The following is a 23,439-nucleotide window of genomic DNA, read 5'->3' as shown; positions in this document are numbered from 1 at the left end:
AACAGTCAAAACAAAGACACATCTTTTGAGACAAAGAAAATGAAAAAATCAAAAACCCCAAACAAGGAAAATACTCTTTTTTGTTTTTAATAAGATAATACTTTTTTACATGTATAAAAATTTCAAATGTGTATTTATTTATTTTCTCCCCTTGAATATTTTCTTTATTTACATTTCAAATGTTTTTCCTTTTCCAGGTCTCCCCTTCAAAAACCCCCTATCCCATCCCCACTCCCCCTGCCTCTATGAAGGTGCTCCCCCACCCACCCACTCCCATCCTCCCGCCATAGCATTCACTTACACTGGGGCACTGAACATCCTCAGGCCCAAGAGCTTCTCCCACTGGTGTCTAACAAGGTCATCCTCTGCCACAAATGTGGCCAGTGCCATGGGTCCCTCCATGTGTATTCTTTGGTTGGTGGTCCTGTCCCTGGGAGCTCTGGGGGGTCTGGCCTGTTGACACTGTTGTTCCCTCCATGGGTAATATTTTATAACTGTTATCTTCTTATAGCTTTGCTGGAAGGGTTAGCTTTACAAGCAACCATGCAACAAGGAATACGTATCACCAGCAAAGTTCTACTTCTCCACAGAGTCCCTTGACCTTTGAGAAGCATTTCTGGGTGATAAAGACCAACAGCCACAAATATTGAATCATACCTTATCAGCAATCTTTCTTTGTGCTGATAGGATATCAGATTTATGAGCTGTAGCTCATAGGGCATGAGGCTCAATGGTAGAGCACTGCCTAGAGTGTGTAGGGTGCTGTGTTTCCTGTATTTCATAGGGGATGAGGCTCAGTAGTAGAACACTGCCTAAAGTGTGCACGGCTCTGTGTTTCCTATATATCATAAGGGATGCAGGTCAATGGTAGAACACTGCCTAGAGTATGCAGGATTCTGTGTTTCCTGTAGCTCATAGGGTATGAGGCTCAGTAGTAGAACACCGCCTAGAGTGTGCAGGGCCCTGTGTTTCCTGTAGAGCATAAGGGATGCAGTTCAGTGGCAGAACACTGCCTAGAGTGTACAGGGCTCTATGTTTCCTAGGAGTAGCACTTTCCTATAACACACTCAATTAGAGGTGCTCATAATATAAAACCTGCATCTTAAAATGTAATATAATTAATTTTTAAATACATATCACAGTATAAATTTCTAACATGTATCACAAATATAAATAAACCCTTAATTAGCTATCACATGAACAGCTGCAGGAATCAGACAGCAAAGTTGTCCCTTATAATTAATCAAGTAAAGCACCAGGAAAAAGCAATGAAGGTAGGGAGATAACTCAGTAGGCAAAGCATTTGCTATGTAAGTATGAGGACCTGAGTTCAAATCCCCAGGGTCCACGGAGAAGGCAAGAAGCCAAGGTACCAGCTCATAATCCCAGCACTCAGGAAGCAGTAGCAGGAGATCTACTAGCTCAGCAGAACAACTCTACTTACCAGGAGACATTGCTTCACCAAGTAAAGTGGGAAAAGCTTTAGGAAGACACCCAATGTCAGCTTTAAGCCTCCACATGTACATACATATAAATCACACACACACACACACACACACACACACACACACACACACACACACACATACACACACACGAAATGTACTTATGGCATACATGTGAGGGGAAAAAACAAAATTAAAGCCAGATTTATTAAATGACTACACCCAAGTCAGACTACATCATGTTTAAGGATAAGCGTGTTGCCATGTTTTTAAAGAGTCACGAGCATATTTAAGTGATGGCTAGGCTCTTCAGAGAGACATGTTCCCAGGCATCACTTCATGTTTCCATGGTGGGAGATATTTGTATGTTTAATGTACTGAATTTTGTTTCTGTGATATATTGTATGTATTTTAAATATGTGCAGATTATTCCATTATCCAGATATTTATTTTTCTTAAATTAGGGTTTTTAAATTCTAAATCAGGTACTTTATTAGAACGCTTTAACTAGGAAATTGCGAATGGAAGCCAGTGTCACCCAGAACAGTTCAATTGGAGACTTTCCTAGTACTCTGGAGGCTAAGGCAGAAGGGTTAAAGGGTTCATTCCAGTTTGATGTCAGCCTCAGGTTGAAAGCTGGTCTCCAAATTTTTTCCATCTTATGATGGTACAAAAAATAAATGAGTAAGCACTTAGTGGAAAGCACCTTAAATTTTGGTCTCTTCTGGGGTTGGTGGAAGTCTTTTGTGAAATTGGTCGGTGGGCCTCAACTTGCAGGAAGCCATTCAGTGGCACCAGGAAGTCATGGTACTCTAAGCTAAGCTACAGGGTTCTGTAGGCTAAATGTATCTCGGCCGACATTTTTAAATTCACTGGGTTTGCCAGGAGAGAGGCCTAGTGTCACTCGATCAGCAACTGGACCAGAAAGCAGAACTCTATAAATGACAAATTGATTGTACAGCAAGAAAGTTCTCCAAGACCCCAGACTGTGGAATGATGCATTTAGCAGGGACAGAAGCGAGGAAGGCTGCATGAGACCAAGCCAGTCCTGACAAGACAGACAAGGGGAGGAAGGGGGTTCCTGTGCTCTGCTGAGGAAGGTCTACACACAGGAGAAGACAGGGGAAGGCCAGCTCCCATGAGCCCGAGTACATTAGGCCACAGCAAGAGGCCACCAAACTAGACCCTTGCAGTGGAATAAGTTGATGAAAGCCATGCATCATCGTTCCTTTCTCTGCTGCTGTGATAAAACAATGATGGAACCAACTGGGATGTGGATGGCTGTGTGCCTTACACTTTCAGATAACATCCATCGTCAGGAGAAGGAAGGCAAGGCGAAAACTTAGGGTGGCGCCTGGAGGCACTAAGTGAGGCAGAGACCTCAGAGGAAAGCTGCTTACTGGTTTGCCCCCCATGGTTCACCCAGAATCCTTTTCTATATAGCCCAGAAGCACAGTAGGCTGGGTTCTCCCACATCAATCATTAATCAAGAAAATGACCCCATAGACATTCCTACAAGGCCAATCTAATGGTGGTATTTCCTCAGTTGAGCATCCCTCTCCCCAAGATGATTCTAGCATGTGTCAAGTTGGCAAAAACTAACTAGCACATCATTGTTTATTAAGATGGACATGACACTATCTACTAGTTGCAACTGGATTTCAGCCAAAAGCAAGAACAGAGAGGTGAAGCTGTCTTCCCAAATAGCAATAATGTAGTCGTGCAATGGCCAAGTCCAGGAACTGTGAGCTGTGGAAGAACCATGTCCTCCAAGCTGAAGCACTGTGTATGGGAAGAAGCTGCTGAAGGAGTTCTGAAGGAAGATTCTCCCACATACACCTGCTGACTGCAAGCCATGCAGAGAGCTTGGGGGTCCGACCTTCACAGTCATCACCCACACTGCATTGGGTTTTCAGTGACATAGCCACCATTGAGTTGTCCATCCTTCTGTGAGTGACCCCTCACCTATACTCCCTGAAGTAACTCATAGTTCACCAAGTTACACCTTGGTGATATCATTACTTTGATCTGCTATAGACTTCCTCTTGTCTCCCTGGGAATAATGTCACAACACATGGAGACAATAGGAAGGTGCACAGGAAGGCAAGACAAGATTTACATCTGTGACCTCATCAGTGGCATGAAATCATTGCGTTGACAGCACAAGCATTCTAAGCAATTAAAAAATAAATTAATGTATGTTAGTAATTTTAATTGCTATCAGCTCCCCCCACCCCTTTAAATACAGAAGATAGCCTTTTTCTTTTCTTCTTTTTCTTTTTGCTATGAGTAGCTACATCTTGGTTTATAGATGGAAACAGCAGGTATTGGGATTTTTAGCTAATATTTTTGAAGTATAGTTTATAGTTTATAAAGGATGAACTAGAGAAGTCACTGGAACATAGATTCCAGGGACTTATTTCAAACATTCTAGATCATCTCTGGGTATTAGGAGAAAGAATATTTCTTTTCTGTCACTATGGTATAACTGTGGTCACAGTAGTATAACATCCCAGAAGACCCTCACTTGAAGACCAGCCCCTGCTTGGCAGGAGTCTTGAGGCAGGAGTAAGGCTCAGTAAGTAAGTAAGTAAGTAAGTAAGTAAGTAAGTAAGTGGGAAAGATTTACCAGGTCCCTGGCCTCTTCCTTTTACCATTAACATAACAGACACATTTAGAACAGCACAACAATCAGGTCCCAGAGAAAGAAACAACCAAGCCAGCAAGGCTGTCCCCTACAACTGAGCCAAGGGAACACAGGAATGGGTATCTGTTTATTACATCTGTGAGTGTGGTCCGGCCTTGCTCACCACCGTTCAAGTCACATGGTATTAAGAGCTAACCCAGCTCATCTACTTACTGCGTCCTTACTTCTTCTATGGCTGGGACCTGGACAACATTCAAGGTATTAGTCACCCATGAAGCACAAACACTGACTCTTTGTAAACCAGTATTTTGTTTCCTAAAAATCTCCATTTTTGTCACTGAAGGAAAGAAAAGAAACCAATAGTTTGTCTCGTGCATGTATACTTATTTCACTTGGATAAGTAACTGAGTACCCTTTGTTGACTGACTTCAGAGGAAAGGGGACTCAGACATATCATATCTGCTAGTGTTTCACTTATCGAAAACTAAGAGGTGGAGAAGGAGACTCAAATGGCAGGGAATAGCCCCAAGCCAGCAAACCTGGCTACACGCAGGCGTGAACTCATGAGCACACACAGACAGAGACAGCATGGTGCATTTCTCCATCTAGCATAAAAGCAGCAGGCTTTGCAGATATGCATCTTAGTGCTGACAATAGCAGTAGACAGAAAGATAATAATACATTTTGAATTTATAAAATATGGCAAAGTAATACTTCTCCTCTACAATAAATCTTTACAAAAATCTCTGAAAAATAATTATTCTTTTTCCATGTGCTAAAATTAAAAAGCATAGTTGATATTATTTTCTACAAATACACATATAGCTTTGACAGAGCTGAAGCATGAAACTGTATTTTTGGTTTTATGAAATCATGTGATTGAATACTTTGGTTTAGCACCGTTGGGGCCTGAGAGGACTTAGTCATCAGCACCTCTGACTCAGAGACCAGTTGGTGAGGGTCTTTCCCCTGTGTCCTCCTTTACCCTCCTCTGTAATTACTCATAAGGTTTAGTCATGTCTCCATCCTGCCTGGACATCCTGCCATGTTCAAGTCATCCTGGACTCTGAGACATTCCCTGAATCCTTCTCAATAGTTTCATTCCAACCCTGTTCCTGGCAAATGCATTTTCTCTCTCTGAACCGTCTCCCCTCTGCAGCACTCACTTGTCAAGCTCACAGAGCAACTCCACCCATGCCACTGTCCATGAAAGGAGCCTTCCCAGGAAGGAAAAAGTGTCATGCAAAGACTTTTTTGTTTTGTTTTGGTTTTGGTAATGTCAATTTTGTAAAAGGTGCCTGAGGACCCACCAAAGCTTAGAGCCAATCCTCGTAGTATTGTATCAATCATTATCTTAACATTCTGTGGAATTTCCTTACTATAATTAATGTCTGTCTAGCTTGACATGACACTTGTAGAGAAAGATGATCAATAATGCATGCGGAAGGTAAAAATCTCAAAGCCCAGAAGATTGAAATATATTTCAACACAAAAGGAACACTTTGTTCTTAGCTACAAAAAGTAAACAAACAAGCATTTAATTCTCATCGTTCCAAGGATTCCTGTGAACAACTCATTAGTTCTCCCGTGACCCTATGTCTGCAGAGGACATCCTGTCATACAGTAATGCACACAAGCTGTTGGCTGCTGGGCCACAAAAGGACCATACAGTCCAGACTTCTCAAGGACAACCATGTTATGTCTATGAATTGCTCAAGAAAACTCTGGAGCTATACACCTGTGGTATCTTCCCTAAAACAGTCCGCTGTAGCTCCAGACTTTTGCCCACCATAAAGCAAAGTTGTAAAGCCATCAGCATTAACATAAGAGATCACAGAACCTTGTATCCACCAAGTGTGACTAGCAGTGGAAAATGTGTTCACTAAAAGAAAAAGATTTTGTCTTTGTCAAAGTTAAAATCTCATAAGATTAATAACAAAGTAACTCAATTCCTGTGTGGGTCAAAATCTACCAAGTCAAAATGAGATTCAAACTTTCTTAGTGTAATGGCTAGCATTAAATGACCAACTTTCACTACACAACCAAAATCATGCAATACGTATAGACCAGAGCTGAGGACAGGCTCACACTACCGTTTCCCTCTACCTAAGCAAAGTACTTTTTGCTCTGGCCATGTTAGATAGCACTGAATTCCAAATGTGATAAAAAAGGAGTCAGTTTCACCTGTCTTGTAATGTCTGCCTACAATGAATGCTTTGCTGTGCTCAGTTAGTTGTAGCCGACCTTAAGCAATTCTTCCTTCCCTATAGCTTGTGCCCTCTTCTTCTTTAGTCTCTTACTCAACCACATGACCAAGAAGGAAAAGAAGGAAGTGGCGAGGGGCTGGGTATGCCTGGGGTGTACAAGCCATAAGCCCGGAAGCCTGCAGGGTGGTTATTTTTGGCTTGGGTCATTTCTTATTGGGGGACTTTAGTGAGGTTCTAACTTGTATTCAGTTATAGAAACTTGGAAGAGGGCTTGTTTTCAGTTAATTTATTTCCTGTATGAGACATAAATTAATATTAAAGATATTAAGCTGGTAAAAATAACATAATAATGTACCCTTACTCTTTAAAAGGTATTTCCCTAGGCTGAGGGTGTAGTTCAGTGGTAGACTTCATCTAGCATGGGTGAACATCTAGGCTCATTTCCCAGCACTACACTCATACACACACACACTTACACTCACATACACATGCACATACCACACACATACACACACCATATCACACTCACCACCACATACATACATATCACACTCACCACCACATACATACATACACATACATACACCACACCACACTCAGCCTCATACATACACACCACCACACATACACACATAACACACACACCACTACACTCACCCTCACACACACTCACACATGCACACAGACACATAGCACACCACACTCATACATATACACACACACACATGCACATGTACACACTCCACAGTCATCCCCCCCACACATACACACATCACAATCACACACACACACATGCACACATCACAATCACACACACATACACTACACACACATTGACATATACCACATCTCACACACACACATGCACACATCACAATCACACAAACACGCACATGCACACATGCACACATCACAATCACACACACACATGCACACATCACACACACACATGCATACATGCACCTATCACAATCACACACACACATGCACATGCACACATGTACATGCACACATCACAATCACACATACACATTGAAATATACCACATCACAATCACACACACATGCACACATGCACACACACATCACACTCACATACACATGCACACATCACAATCACACATGCATGCACACATGCACATGTACACATCACAATCACATACACACATTGAAATATACCACATCACAATCACACACACATTGACATATACCACATCATACAGACACACATACATACATGCACACACATACGCACATCACAATCATACACACACACACACACACTGACACATACCAGGGAGGGTACTGTTTTGACTTAACCTGGGAAACTAAGGCATCTTTTCCAACGTCTTTGTAGGTCAGGATAACTAGCTCTACTCTTTACTGAACACAGACAGCTGAATACACATGTATCCAATGGTCTAGAAGACGTAAGAATACAGGATTCAGTGTAGGGCTGGATCCACAGGAAACAATTTAGAAGTGCCAGTGTCTTGGGAATGCCTTATAGATGCCAATCATCTTCCATCCACTTAAACTTTATAATAATCATATAATAAAAGAAGTTGATTTTCTTGGTTATTAATTTCTAGAAGGAAAAATTGAGGCCGTCAGTGACCAGACACCTTAATGAGAAGGCACGAAGTGGGGGAGCCTGCACTTTGAGTCATCTACGCTGAGCCTGTTATCTGCTGGAAGCATCTACATATAACCCAACTTCCCAAAGGCCAAAGAACTTACTAAGCTGCGCATTGAATGAAGCACCACTCAGAAAAACTGTAAAAGTGCCACATTCTTAATGAAAATGAAACCAGATTTCCTTGAGTACCAGAAAGAGAGTGAACTTTCCATTTCTAATCTCACCTCGAGTTACCCGGTTTGGAAGCTGCGGCTGCCTAGGAGGGTTTAGCTCAGAGGCACCTCTGCCTTTCAGCTGTTTCTTAGGGGTTCTTTTGTTTTGTACTTGCTTACTTGGCATTTGTTTTCCTCTTTTATCAAATATCTGTGAAACCTTCCTGTAAAGACAGAGGGTAAAATGACAGGAAGCATCCCCCTTTGTCTCTTGAGATAAAATCAGTTCAAGAATCCTATGGTCAGACACATCGGAAACTGTGTCACGTGATGCACTGTACAGTTCCCACCTCACAGCCTGAGACGATTTAGTTCTTGCTGTTGACTTTTTTAAAAAAAGATTTATTTATTATTATAAATGTGTACACTGTAGCTCTCTTCAGACGCACCAGAAGAGGGCGTCAGATCTCAGTACAGATGATTGTGAGCCACCATGTGGTTGCTGAGATTTGAACTCAGGACCTTTGGGAAGAGCAGTCAGTGCTCTTACCCACTGAGCCATCTCGCCAGGCACTGTTGACTTAAAATGAAGCAATGAGGACATGATAATGGAAACACTGGGGTGTGACCCTGACCAATGAGAGGCAGAGGTGAGTTGGGGGGGGAGGTCTAAGGAAATATCAACACACTACTGCCTATAGGAATTTTAAGACATTTTTTTAAAGTCATTTTTAAAAAGTGGGTTGAACCTTTCAAGCATTGTCTGTAATGGTTTACACCTTCTGAGTTTCTCGTGCAAATTCCACAATAGCCTGGATCCACAGGACAAATATAGGGTCTTGCTTTCACGTTTCCTGCAAGTCATAAAAATCAGTCTATTGAAAAGAAACTTTGGCTTGTAGGTGACTTGTGCGGGTATGCAAACACACATGCAAAAGTGGTACCCATGTGATGTTCTCTGGCACCAAGGCTTTTCCATGAGTATAACTTTGGAAAATAAGAATTTGTTTTAATAGTCTAAGAAAAGGAAAAACATATGAAGGCAAAATAAAATACTTTGGTCTAAGTATAAATATTATACTCCATTTAGTAAACATTGGGACTAAATTTAAGAAAATTACTTGTAAATAAATAAAATATCTAATAAAAAAGAAAAAAAGAAAATCAGTAAATATACTGTAGGAAAAAATGAAATGTTATTTTATGAATAGGCACACATAAAACCCAGATTTTAGTTTCTTTTTTAAAATTACATTTATTTAGTGTACACATGTGTGTGTACATGTGTGTGCATGTATATGCATGTATGTCCATGAGTGTCTATACACATGCATGTACACATGCATGTAGAGACCAGTGTGCACATATATATATATGTGTGTGTGTGTGTGTGTGTGTGTACGTGCATGCGTGTCTATACACATGCATGTATGCATGTAGAGACCAGAGGATGCTCTTCAGAAGTCAGTTCTCTCCTTTCCCTATGTGGGTTCTGGGGAACTGAACTAGGGTTATTAGGTTTGGCAGCAAGCTGCTTTACCCACTGAGCAATCTTGCCAGCCCCAGATCTTGGTTTCTAGATAACAACATTTAATTAAAGAAACTTAGCTGCTTAGGAAAAATAGTTGATTCAGGACTGAGTTCAGAGAAGGGTAAGAAGAGACTGAAATATTCCAGAGTGGCAGAAAGTAAGGAGTGTTCTAAAAATTATGGGGACATAAGGAAAGGACCCACATGGAGTCCCCCAGTCATCAAATGTAGACAAGCTGAGGAACACGTTGTATACCAACGTGCTTGCATGTGGTGGATGATGAAGGATGATGAACCCATGACCGATCAGCAGACAAATCCAGGGAAGTGCACTGCAGGAGCACAGGATTCATGGATGCAAGGGTGGAATTAAAGACGAACTGTTCTCTGATTAGAACAGATTAATTGGGAACTTCCAGATCTTAGAAGTCAGGCTGAGTTTCTTCTACTTGCAAATACATGACAGAAAGACCTCTGTTGTTTTTGCTATTGTTTCTACAGGAAATACGATTTCTCTTCCATTCCCACAGTGATATTTGCTAGTTATTGATCTGGCTATTCTCTTCTTTTACTCGAAACACACACACACACACACACACACACACACACACACACAAAAATATTTTGGGAAACAAAAACTGCTCATCTCCCTAGTTGCAAAGGGCCTTATCACAGCATGCTTTCTTAGTACAAAAAGGGAAATGAACGACTTCAGACTAGGAGAGAAGGCGACCGACCGCAATAGCGGAACTGCACTTACCATGCCTAGACAAGTGCTAACCGAGCGCACTTCCCTTACGCTGCTGAGAAGAGTAGGGCACTGTGGTACTCTCCACAATAACAGGGAGCACCCTCCACAATTACAGGGAGCCCCCTCCACAATTACAAGGAGCACCCTCCACAATTACAGGGAGCACCCTCCATAATAACTGGGAGCACTCTTCATCAGTGCCCAGACCTTGAAAAAGAAAATAGTAAGAAGCCTTGGGAAGAAATACACAGATATGACAAGAGAATACAACATAGGATTCTTGTTAGTAGCTCACCTAGAAAAAAAGACATTGGCAGAATAAAGAATGAGATTTGAACGACAACTATAAAACAGTTCAGAGTTATATCAAAACTATAAATGTGTGTGTGTATATCAAAACTATAAAACAGTTAAGAGTTATATCAAAGTTAACTGCTTTTGATAATATCTAGAATTTATATGGGTAAACATATGAGACACATTTTGTCTCATATTCAAAACATTAAAAAGTAAAATGTAAATTTTAAAACATACAGTGGTATTTAAAGGGGAAACGGCCTCAACATTAAATCTCAGCAAAAATAACTGATATTTGGGGCTGGAGAGATGGCTCAGAGGTTAAGAGCACTGACTGCTCTGGCAGAGGACCTGGGTTCAATTCTCAGCAACCACATGGCAGCTTGCAACTGTCTCTAACTCAAGGTCCATTGGATCCAAAACTGACATACACGCAGGCCAAACACCAAATGTACATACAAATAAGTAACTAGTTGTTAAAATTAATTATTAAAATAACTGTTATTTATACTATAAAGTTCTTTGAGCTGCTTTATCTCACTTAAAAGTAGACCTATTTTACAAAATGTTTAAATAACCTGCTAGCTTTCATAAATATGGAAGAATTTTCCAATTAAAGGGCTATGTATCTATACCAGTTAGAATATTGCTATCTCAGCTGCTGTCTTACAGTTCCACAGGGGCTTTCTGAGATAGTAAGAGAAAAGAGACCTTAATAACAATTATTCAACAGACCATTCTAGCAGTTTGGGACAATTAAAATGGCATACTAGGTCCATGGTTTCAGAAGACCCAAAAGGAATAAAATCTACAGTCAATGCAATACAGCCTGAAAATGCTCAGCTTACAAAATGATATGAATAAATGAATAAATAAATAAATAAACAGCAAGACGATAATAACTAGAAGGACTGTGGGAAACTCACAGGAAACTAATATAATGCCTCAGAGTAACAAAAAGAGGAAGTAATAAAAAAGAAAGGAAGACAGCCAAAGGTTAAAAGAAACAAGACCCTGACCTTCAAAGGGAAGGGGCCACTGCTTTGAAGGAGGACAGAAGCAAAAGAGCAGTGGTGGCTGCGGTCCCACTCACAGCTGTCACCTGCTCAGCCCAGTGCCAACTTCATTAGCATTCAGAGCAGCTGACACTTGTAGGAGAACTTGAGGCTATTTCTATAATACATGTCTTAGATACCCACAGGAAGCAGGGACATCACCAGATAAAGGCCTGGGTCTGTTGGCTGAGGGTATTCTGACCATAGCTTCCTTGTCCAAGAAATAAGTATAGATTATAGACAAATGAAAAGATTATTTCCAAACCCCAGGGTTCTGGTACACACTACATCTCTTTCAGGACCCTACATGGAGTCTAGTCCACAGTACACATCTTTCAGGACCCTGAGCAGAGTCTAGTCCACAGTACACATCTTTCAGGACCCTGAGCAGAGTCTAGCCCACAGTACACATCTTTCAGGACCCTGAGCAGAGTCTAGCCCACAGTACACATCTTTCAGGACCCTGAGCAGAGTCTAGCCCACAGTACACATCTTTCAGGACCCTGAGCAGAGTCTAGCCCACAGTACACATCTTTCAGGACCCTGAGCAGAGTCTAGCCCACAGTACACATCTTTCAGGACCCTGAGCAGAGTCTAGTCCACAGTACACATCTTTGCTGTGGATTTGCATGTGGATTCCACATGACTACACTGGATATGAACAGCCAGTCCCACGAGTGATTTCTAGATAACATCTGCTCTGACACAGGACTTAGCAGACTTATTAATAACAAGTCACAGAATAGCAAGAACCAATTATTTCCAAAAGAGGCCAGTCTTTGTTATTTTGTAATCATAACTTCTGAAAAACCACCAAAGAAACTGATGAAACAAAACTTATTTTCTCAGCACTTACTTTAAATGGAAGAATTTACTACACTGTCCACTGATTAGCCAAAAAAAAAAAAAAAAAAAAAAAAAAAAAAATGTTATAATCTAAAACTAGTCATTGTAAGGTTATATCAATCCAAAAATTTTCTAGGAAAGCTTTATCTTATGTAATATGTTGCAAGATATTTAATTACATTTTTGAAGAGAACAAAACAAGATAGTAAGGTAATTGCCCATCCTAGAATACAAGGTTTTATATTAATTTTCACAAGTACTGTTCACAGGAGTCAATCTCACTTGAATAATATGGAAGGGCTAAACTCAACAAATCTATTAATAAAAGGCAAATTGGAACTCACAGAAAGTAGGTTTTTCAGAGTGAACACATAGAAATAGAAAAATCTGAAAGTGTTTAAATTGAACTGCATGGTTTCTGGGCACAACTTATTAATATAGCATACAATTTTCAAAGCTTTTAAAATGTCACACAAGCTCTGTTTTCGGGGGGGAAAGACAACTTTTTCAAATAAGTTGTCAGAATCTAATTAGTGGCCATTTACTGCAAGCAAAAAATTGTCATATCTGTAGATCTTCAGATGTACATAGGAGTTGGGGAGGTAGTTCCATGGTTAAAAGGACGGCGACCTAGGTGGGATTCCCAGAACCCACCACTCCTACATGGTGAAGATGCCAGGCTACCCAGACTATCTGTAAACACAAAGGCCAGGAAGATGGACTACTTGGGTGAACAGAGACCCTGTGTAAAACAAGACAAAGATGTGGACCAACATCCAAGGTTGCTCTTTGACAACATGCACATCATGTATAGATCCAGTGGGAACAAAGACCATTCACCCATTAACAACTTCCCCAAAACTTCCAGGTAAGTGCCTCTTGGTCAGAAACATTGAGTCCCTCCTAGACATTCAGTAATGTAAAACTGCAGTTTGAGTAGGTGGTGCATGTACGACTATATTCTAGAATTCTAGAATTCTCCGGAAATGCAGCAAAGTAAAGAAGCCAGCAGCTCAAGAAGAACGCCTGGTACCCTCATTTCAATGCAAAGCTGAAATGCAGGGATGCTTTGGGGCCGGTTTCGCAGAAAACGCCTTTGCCCATCTCCAAGTTTGCAAACACTGCCAGTGATGATTTGAGAATCGACACTGGTATCAGGGATCAGTCTGTGATTTTTCAGGCAGTCACTAGCTCAGTACTCAACAGCCTTGATAAACAACATCTACAACTGTAATTCAGCAGACCCCAGACTCATGCAAAGTATCACCAGTAATTTCATACGTTTATTCATCCTCTCCTCTCTATGGCTCCCCTCCATCCCCACCCCCTCCAGCCTGATGGTAATATGACCTTTATTTTAGCATTTAGCATTAATAATACATTGCGTAAATGATCCTATACCCTAATTGCTTGGCATTTCCATAAAATAGTCCAATTAATTTTATTTTACCTAATGGCTGTTTCTAAGAGAATAAGAAAAATCTTTGTTACAACAAGCGAACAGAGAATAGTAGTAAGAAATGCACTCTTGTTGTTGCTATGCATTTGGTCTGGAGATTGCTTGCCTAATACATAAATATTAACCCACAGGAGCACCTAGCATCCTGTTCTTGCTTGAAGTCCTCAAGTCACAGCCCCAGCTGAGACACCATTGAGCCATGAGCAAACATCTGGGGAAGTCCAAGCATTTAGTATTCTCTACTGTTTTGAGAAATAGAAGTCACCCCATGCTTCAGCCACCCAGCCTCCACCTCGGGCTGTGCCTGCCCAGGTTTCCGGCACAGCATGCCGGAGCACCCAAAGGCACAGATGTCTCTCTCACCTTACTGAGATGAAGCCTGCCGCCTGCAGCTGAGCCATGCACTGCCAGCCTGACAGGCTCTGTCTGTCTTGCCCTGTTTGAGAAAGGAATCCCTCAGAGTCTTCAAGCCCCAGGCTCATGCCAGGGGAACTAAGGATACTGCCTGGAATGTTCCTCAAATCAAACAGCAGAGGCTGAGACCACAGATAGCAAATAAGAACCACACACACACCAGAGTCTCTGTGTGTCTAGGATTCACACAGTAGTCCCCAGGAGCTGAATTCTCTGCCCTCCTCCATTCTTCAGACTCCGGAGATATTTGACTGACCAACAGTGGGGCTTATGCACATCGTTATTTTTGTTCTTATTTTTTGTGTGAAAGCTCTGGTGTATTGACCTCGGGAGTATTTATTTATTTTTCGGAATATGAAGGGTATAACATGTGAGGACAATGTATAATTATTGTGCAGTTAAGATTTAACTTTATAAAAATATTTAGTGTGTTAAGAACAATTTATGTGAGGTAATTTGTGAAAAGTGATATTATTTACAAGGAATATTGAAGAAATCATAACCTAATCTAGAAAATATTAAGCTGAATCTTGATACTAATATAGTATATTCTTAGTTTCTGTACAGTTATTCTAAGCTTGGTAAAAAAGGTTGTCAAAGATATTAGAGGAGTGCAATATTCCAGCACCTTAGATATTTAATAAATTTATATAAAATTTGTATACTTCTATAAAAATATAAAATTAATATACTAAATTTTACTGATCTTTTTAAAAATTAAACTTATACTTCTTATCCCACAAATATATAAAGTCATTATGTCCACTCAAACACTTTTAAAAGCCATACCTTTAGACATTTAATATAAAACTATCAGTTGTCAATAACTAATAGCACTCAAGCTTAGTTCCCAGCACCCATGCCAGCTTACAACTGCCTCTGCTTCCAAAGGATGCAACACACACACACACACAGAGAGAGAGAGAGAGAGAGAGAGAGAGAGGGAGAGAGAGAGAGAGAAATAGTAAACCTTCTTGAATGTAAATAAAAACAGTGCTGACAACACAGCTCAGTGTTTGCCCTGCACGTGGAAGGCCCTGGGTTCAATCCTTACTACTCAAAAAAAGCATAATTTTCAAACAATTGTAAAGGTAGATAGGTATGATTCCCATTTGGGGAGGGAAGGAAGGAGGGAAGGAGGGAGGGAGGAGGAGAGGGAGGAAAGTAGGGGAAGAGGGAAAAAGTGTGATCCCTAGAATTGTGGGCTGGGTGACAGAGGTTTAGGTAAGAGCCAAGTGTCACCTGCCTTGATGAATGTCTAGGATGGATTACACAAGGACTCAGGTACATAGAGAGTCACAGGATTTTTTCCTTGTGCCATCCAGTGTCACAGCAGACACTCATTATTGACACCTGGATGTCTCTCACCAGTTCACTTAGTTTAATTCTCTCAGAGAATTGCAGGAGAGAAAGGTTCTGAGGAATAGGGCAAACACAAACACCAGATTAACTCTGCTTGGGTCCTGTCTGTCCTAGGACAAATCATGTTGTTCCAGATCTACCTTCCTTACTAGGAAATTTGAAGTGATCTCTGAAGAAACTTTTATTCTGAAGTTCATCAGCTCACAGAGATGGGTGTGTGAGATGTGTGACTTTTAATTTGTAATGGAGCTATCCTTCAGGTTAACACAGATGAACAGAATTTGTCCAGCAGACTTTTCATGTTTAGTTTTCTGATTCCCAAATTCTCATCTAATCTGTGATCTCATCAATGTGTAGGCAAGGAGCATTTCCATGCCTGTGCCCCATTCTCTTCTCCTGGGGAGGTGGCTAGCCTCAGACACACCACTGTGCTCTCCCACTCCTTTGCTGGGCTGCAGTTCAACACCTTTGTACCCACAAATAAATTAGTCTGAGAATAAAATAAGCCCTCCAAAAATATGCTCATTAGCAACCAAAAGGAAAGTACAAGAGAAAAAGGAATATAGTCAACAAACTTGAGAGGTAGGTGATCCAAGCTGGCCTCCGACCTACAACAGGCTCTTGAGAAGACGCCAGCTGCTCACTGTTCTGTTGAATGGATAGTGTTCTTGGCCCGCTGGGCCCAAACTGCACAAGGCCAGAGTGTGGAAGGCTAGGGAGAGGACGGAAGAAGAGAAGTTCTCCCGTCACTTAGCGCTCTGTAGAGAGCTGTCAAGCAAGTGGTATTTCTAACCACATTGAGGAAATAATCAAAGCATGTCATGTTTCAATCACAGCATCGATCTGCACACATGGAGAGCCTGCTCACACTGGATCAAAACCTCTGCAAATAGGTGCATCAGAAATACCGCTTTCATCAAGAAACGAGCTACTCCTCAAAGGGAATAGTCCTAGCATGTCTTCAAGTTATATTTGATCATTGAACTAAGAGAGCCAAGATTTTCCCGGCTTGCCTTACTGCATAGTCAAAATATAGTGTGGAGAGGTGGAGACTGGTCTCCCTTAGGCATCCTAAACACCAGTCACCATCAAGGAATAGATGTTGGTTGCATTTGTGCTGCAGAAATGATGCAAAGTAAATGACATGGGTCTCCAGTTCCCCAAATGGTCTCATTTTATTTGAAGCTAAAACTTTTCTGATGTACTCAGTTTCTCAATGGGAATGGTTTTCTTAACTCCTGAGCACAGTGTCAGTACCTCAGTACACTGATCACAACAAGTAACCCTGAATCCACTTCACCTTCGTCCTTGGGAGTGACATCTCTCATCCCTCCAGACCCACAGCTGAGGAAGACAAGCACATCGATTAGGATGCCCATCCAAGACAGGTCCTGCTACCATCATAGTGCAATGTACAACTATGCAGGAACTTGCTCCCCAGTGAAATCATCAAGTGTCCACATTTTCAAGTCCTGTCAAATACACATAGTCACATTCTCACCAAAGCTGCTCTGAAGAAACACACCACCATTTGGCAACAGACATTCTCAGGCAAAAGCCACCCAAAAAGAGTCTCTGCTCTGACTCCCTTTACTGATGAGGCTTAAGCCCAGAGAAACTAGAAGCTTGGGCTGAATTTGCTGAAGCCGGCAAATGCTGCAAGTCAGAATTACATCCACAGCCCCTAGCTCTTCTCCCTGGCCCTTCTAGCTTTTCTACAGCCAGGAAATGTGAAATAGAATCCCTCAGGAAGCATGTCTGAGGCAACTGTTTAAATTTGAAATATAGCCTTTCGTAAGCTCTACAAATATGTCCCTCCAAAAATGTCTGTCTTTAAATACAAATCACACACCATCAAGTTCTAGTTTTTCATGAAATTAGTAATTGCCCCTTGTAAAGCTGCTTTAAAAAGAATCTTCTTCTTCTTCTTCTTCCTCTTCTTCTTCTTCTTCTTCTTCTTCTTCTTCTTCTTCTTCTTCTTCTTCTTCTTCTTCTTCTTCTTCTTCTTCTTCTTTTCTTCTTCTTCTTCTTCCTCCTCCTCTTCCTCCCCTTTTCCTCCTCCTCCTTTTATCCCCCCTCCTCCTCTTCCTCATTCCTCTTCTTCCTCTTCTTCCTCTCCTCCTCCTTCTCTTCCTCCTCCTTCTTCTTCTCTTCCTCCTCTTCCTCCCCTTTTCCTCCTCCTCCTTTTCCTCCCCCCTCCTCCTCTTCCTCATTCCTCTTCTTCCTCTTCTTCCTCTCCTCCTCTTTCTCTTCCTCCTCCTTCTTCTTCTCTTCCTCCTCTTCCTCCTCTTCCTCCTTCTTCTTTCCTTCCTTCCTTCCTCCCTCCCTTCCTTCCTTTCTTCCTTCCATTTTCTTTTTCTTTGACAGGGTCTCATATCCCTCATACCACCCTATGGCTACCTAAGTAGGTGAGACTGACCTTGGACTTCTGATCCTCCTACTTCTATGTGCGAAGCACTGAGAGTATAGGCCTTTACCACCACACTATGATCTATGCAGTGCTTTGTGTATTGCAAGCAAGCATGCTACCAATTCAACTACATCTCTAGTCCCAAGATTATTGTTTTAATGGAAAGGATATTCTTTACATCTCAAAGAAAAAGAACATAAACAACAAAAGAGGAAATTCAATATTACATGTTCTTTCTATAACCAATACACTCAGTCAACACATCCACTATTTTTATTAAGAGGAAAAGTTCTCTTAATATATAAATTTACATAATATACATATTATCAAAATAGTTTCTATATAACAGAATCTTTACCATATTAGAAGGATTGCCAATTTCTCTATCTACATGAACTTTTCAGAATAAAAGTTTCTGGCTGGGGAGATGGCTCAATGGGTGAGTTTTTCACTGTGGAAGCATGAGAACCTGACTTTGAACCTCTAGCACCCATGGAAAAGGCAGGGGAGGTGTGGCCCCAGAGCTCAGAGAAGAGAGCCCCCAGGGTTTGCTAGTGAGCTGGTCTATCTGAATTGGCCAACTCAAGGCCAGCCTGGTCTACAGAATGAGCTCCAGGACAGCCAGAACTATACATAGAAACCCTGTTTCAAAAAAAAAAAAAAAAAAAAAAAAAAAAAAAAAAAAAAAAGAGTTGTCTTGGTCATGGTGTCTCTTCACAGCAGTAAAATCCTAAGACAACTTCTGCAAAGAGAAATAACAGAAATAACAATGTTGCGGAAAATATTTTAAAAGAACCACCAAGTTCCCCTGCTCCATCTAACTACTGTCTGCCCGCCAACTCTAGGGTGGGGCCATGGGGCCAGAGCTCCTAAGTTTCCTTCGCTGCCACACCAGCCCCACCAAATGACCATTCACCCCTGTGGTCAGCTGCCACAACACCCAACAACCCGGTAGAAACAAAACTCTAGAAGCTTATAATTAGCAAGTCATATTTGTGTGTCAATAAATTCTCAATTCACAAGATGCCCACACAATAATTTCAGAGCCAATTGACAATGATACAAGCTGCCCACCTAGATCAGACAAGTTATCCCAACTATTCTATCCCTATATGATATTTATAGATACCTGTGGCTAGTTAAAACCATGCAAGATCAGGATCTTCTTCCTGTCTGTCTGCCTCCATCTTGGCTTCTCCTCACCTGAGATGCTCTCAGTCTCTGCAACTCTTCGCTCCACCTCCCTTTTCCCTGTCCAATCACAGGTCTCCTGCTGCACTAATATTTTAATGTAATTGGACAGGGAAAATCCTGCCACAGTAAAACATTTGACATGTTTGATACTCAGCAAGTACCTAATTTATTAGAGCAATGACCATTAACAGGTTTGCAGACAGAGTAAAAAATCATGATAATTCACAAGTTAACCTCCTCTGTGGTGAACCTGAATACCCTGTTTTCTGAAGCTGCAGCCTGGGATTCAGGAAGCGACTATAACCACAGCTCCATAAGTCTGCACTCAGTAAGAAACGTTGCTTTGCAGACAAAGATTTTTCTCTTCAACTTCTCTGAGACATCCCAAGGGAATTCTATACATTCATGATGCACACATCACTTATGTTTCGTCATAACTACTTTCAAGGTCCCCAAGTCTCCGTTCTTCTTCCATGATCTTTAGGAAATGTAACTGAAAGATGACAAGAACATCCTCTGTGAGGAAGTAAAGAAACCAGACCTAAAATATTGAATCTAAAATACTTAAAGTTACACAATTGAATTTTATAAATATTTAACTAAAATGGCAAAAGAGCAAGACAGTACAAAATAAATTCAACCAGTTTCCACAGTGGGAAATTAACTTGGTAGAGGTGTCTGAGTTACAGGTGCATTAAATGAATGCTAAAACCTTGCAGACCAAGTCTTCAGAAAGCCCGCACCCAGTCACAGCTGAACATCAGACTCAATTCTCATCTTCCAGAATTACAAGATAAAAGAGATTTATGGTGAATTCTTTGTCATTCTTCTATTAACCAAAGCAAAACATGCTATCCAGAGAAATCACTCTAAAGTCTTGGGACTAAATACCAGACTGAACTTAACATGAAAATTATTGCACAAAAATATTAAACTATGTAATATGGAGTATAAAAAAATTACTGATGCAGCCCATGTCCTTATCCTGATTCTTGCTTTAAAAACAGACAATACCATATTAAAAACTGTTTAATAAAGGTCTGCTATCAGAGAGGTGCCAGTGTGAAGAGAGTGGGCAAGTTTCTACTTACATTTGTATAGAAGGCAAATTTGACATTTTTAAACAAATAAGCAGTTGGACTATGATCACTTAAACATTAGTGCATGTTTTTCCAATATTCCCAGAAATGCTAAACAAGTGATGCCTTTAAGGTCTCTGATTAGTAATTTGCACAACTGGGAGAAATATTGTGCACATACTGGCAGGGGGGCCAGAGACAAAGGTAACCTTGCTTTGAAAATAAAATGAGCCCATTTGTGTTTTAGATCAAATGGAGTATAATCTCTCCTCTGTGCATCAGCCAGCAGAAATAGCTAGAGACGGAGGCAGAGGTTTTCAGGAAAGAAACTTTGGGTTGGTTTTAGTGCTCAAATAAGATGAAAAGAAAATCAATATAATGAAGAATTAGAGGCATGAAAGGAAGTCCCCTCTTCTATGCCCACTGTTTCCTCCTTTAATTAGATCTGACTTCCCTCCAGCATTAGCACTCGAGATAATTATTAAATAGCCAAAATTGGTATTTTAATTTTGTTTGATTAATTAAGACGATTGCCCATCCCACGGGTAGCACATCCAAGTCTAACTTCATCATTAGTCATCACAGTTAAATCCAGACCTGCCTCTGGGATTGGATGGAACACAGATTTTACAGTATGCTACAGAAATAATGGTGCAAAAATATATCCATTGAAATGGTTTCTATTATCTTTAAATTCAGGAATAATTGTGATTTCTTTAAGCAATGATTTTTTTTTTACCATAGTGTTTGGTTTATTTTTGCTTTGGAATTGCAAAGGCACACTATTTTGTATGTCATAGAGATTAAATAGGCTTGTGTAGGCTGGTCTAGAGAGTGAATTGTCTTTTGTAGTACTGTTGCATAAGGAAAACAAATGCTGGGTCCAAATACATATTCTTCAACAGACTGTTGGTTTACAGCTCTCAGCATGGAGTGGAGGCCATCAATATGTTATTCACAGACAGCTTTGCTTACTCAGTCATTATGAAAGCATTATGTACTACATTCAGGATGCTGGATTGGTCACTTGAATTCCAGTGTTCCTTCCTCTTAGCACTTGCCCACTGAGGGACTCATAATAACTAGGAATAAAGACTGAATAAAATAAATCCATGCAAGGCACAGTATGTCACTCTATAGTGAACAACAAATACAAGTGGCCTCACTAGGATCTATATCCTTCACTGTAGCCTCCAGTCTTCCTAAAGTACACTGTGATAGTCCCACAACAACGGAATTACATAATGAAGTATTTCTCAGATGAGTCCCTGTAATCAGTTGACACACGACTGTCACTATTTAAAATATAATCCGATTATATGGGGGTAGAAAAGAGGGAGTTGTTAATTCTTCCTACATGGAATTGTTCCCCACCACCACCACCACCAAGCAAATTTTCTTTGAAATTGGAAGCCAAAGATCTAAAGAAATCTCTAGGCAACAGGACCATTCTAGAAAAATGGAAAACAGAAGTCCACTCCAGAGGAAAAGGCAGCTGCAAGGGATGACCTCTTAGACGCTGTGCTGAAAAGTTAGCCAGCCTGGAAGCACAGGCCTATAGTCCAGTTACACCAGTCAGGAAGATCACAAACTCAAAACCAGTTAGCCAGCCTGGAAGCGCAGGCCTATAGTCCAGTTACACCAGAGTCAGGAAGATCACAAACTCAAAACCAGTTAGCCAGCCTGGAAGCACAGGCCTACAGTCCAGTTACATCAGAGTCAGGAAGATCACAAATTCAAAACCAGCCTGGATAAGGTAGCAAGAGCTTATCAAAACAAAATAAATAAAAGAACACACACACACACACACACACACACACACACGGCTCTCTGTTGAAATGCTCAGTGTATGTTGTAAGGCTTAGGTTCAATCCCAGTACCCACAATAAGAGATGAAGAATTTAAAGTTAATACTGTCTCTTATTAGGCTTCAACAAAGACTTCAGGACAAGGGCTTTGCACATCAATTTTGTGTTTTATAGAGACTTTATTGTAGGTGGTGGTGGCACATGCCTTTTTAACCCCCCGGCATGGGGGTTAGGCACATGGATCTCTGTGAGTTCTGAGGCCATCTTGGTCTACCAAGTGAGTTCAGGGATAGCCAGGGCCACACAGAAAAACCCTGCCTTGAACACATCCCACCCCTCCCCCCAAATAAATCCAGATTCATTGTAATGTCATATTATTGGAGGTAGGCGCTACTTCAAAGGACACATGAGCACAAAATCTCTGAAAAATGAGTATTTTCTGAGTCTTCCTCACCATGATCCTGTTCTTTCCAGATGTGCTGAACCCAATAGAACCTTGTAATCTTTAGTCACAGAGTCACAGAGCATAGATGAGCCTCTGTCAGATTCAACATGAGGCTCAGTACTGGCTTCATGCTACACTGTCCATTTACAACTGTATTCTAAAATGTCTTTCTCCATCCGCAACAAATCTGAGCCTTTTGCTATGGCTTTAGGAGTAAACATGCATCACTTTATTTAGAATAAAAATCCACCTCCCTCTGCCTCTCCTTCTCCCTCTCTCCCTGTCCAGTGTAATGTGATTAGAGCATACTAAAGTCTTAAGAGCCTGCTTACGCTCACTCTCCTCTGCATCCTATGTGACAAGTTGTATAGTTGTAGAGCAGAATCGTCCTCCTGAGATCCAGGCTAAGACTACACTCACCTGCCCAGATTAACTTTACAAAACTTCACCCTTAATAAAAATAATCAAAATGGGCCAGAAAGAAGCAATCAGTCAAACACATGTTGAATTAAAGGGAAACTCGTCTTTCACCTTTGTCCAGAAAACACCAGAGGAAACTGATTCCAGGTAACAGAGAGCACCACAGCCAAGCTCATAAAACAGGAAAACAAGTGTGTATAGTCAACATTTCACAGTGGCACTGCCTGTGTTCATCTAGAGAAGCCAACTAGGATGCTAAAAGCCAGAAAAAAAAAAAAAA

At 40.9% G+C, this 23,439-nt stretch overlaps 1 protein-coding gene across 3 annotated transcripts in view; it reads right to left on the bottom strand.

The window, feature by feature from the left end:
* Arhgap24 (Rho GTPase activating protein 24) overlaps nucleotides 1-23,439 on the bottom strand; it is a 713,998-nt gene that overhangs the window by 396,564 nt on the left and 293,995 nt on the right. Inside the window, exon 1 of one of the 3 annotated variants that reach the window (XM_031337012.1) lies at nucleotides 16,379-16,661. The exons of the other annotated variants lie outside the window; for them this stretch is intronic. The gene's annotated coding sequence lies outside the window, so the exon portion shown is untranslated. Of the gene's footprint in view, nucleotides 1-16,378; nucleotides 16,662-23,439 lie in introns of those variants that run through there. 3 annotated transcript variants of the gene reach the window in all.

The sequence above is a fragment of the Mastomys coucha genome, unplaced genomic scaffold (assembly GCF_008632895.1).
Source record: "Mastomys coucha isolate ucsf_1 unplaced genomic scaffold, UCSF_Mcou_1 pScaffold22, whole genome shotgun sequence".
Taxonomy (NCBI): domain Eukaryota; kingdom Metazoa; phylum Chordata; class Mammalia; order Rodentia; family Muridae; genus Mastomys; species Mastomys coucha.
Note: the sequence above shows the minus strand (reverse complement) of the source record. Positions and strands in the feature narration are given on the sequence as shown.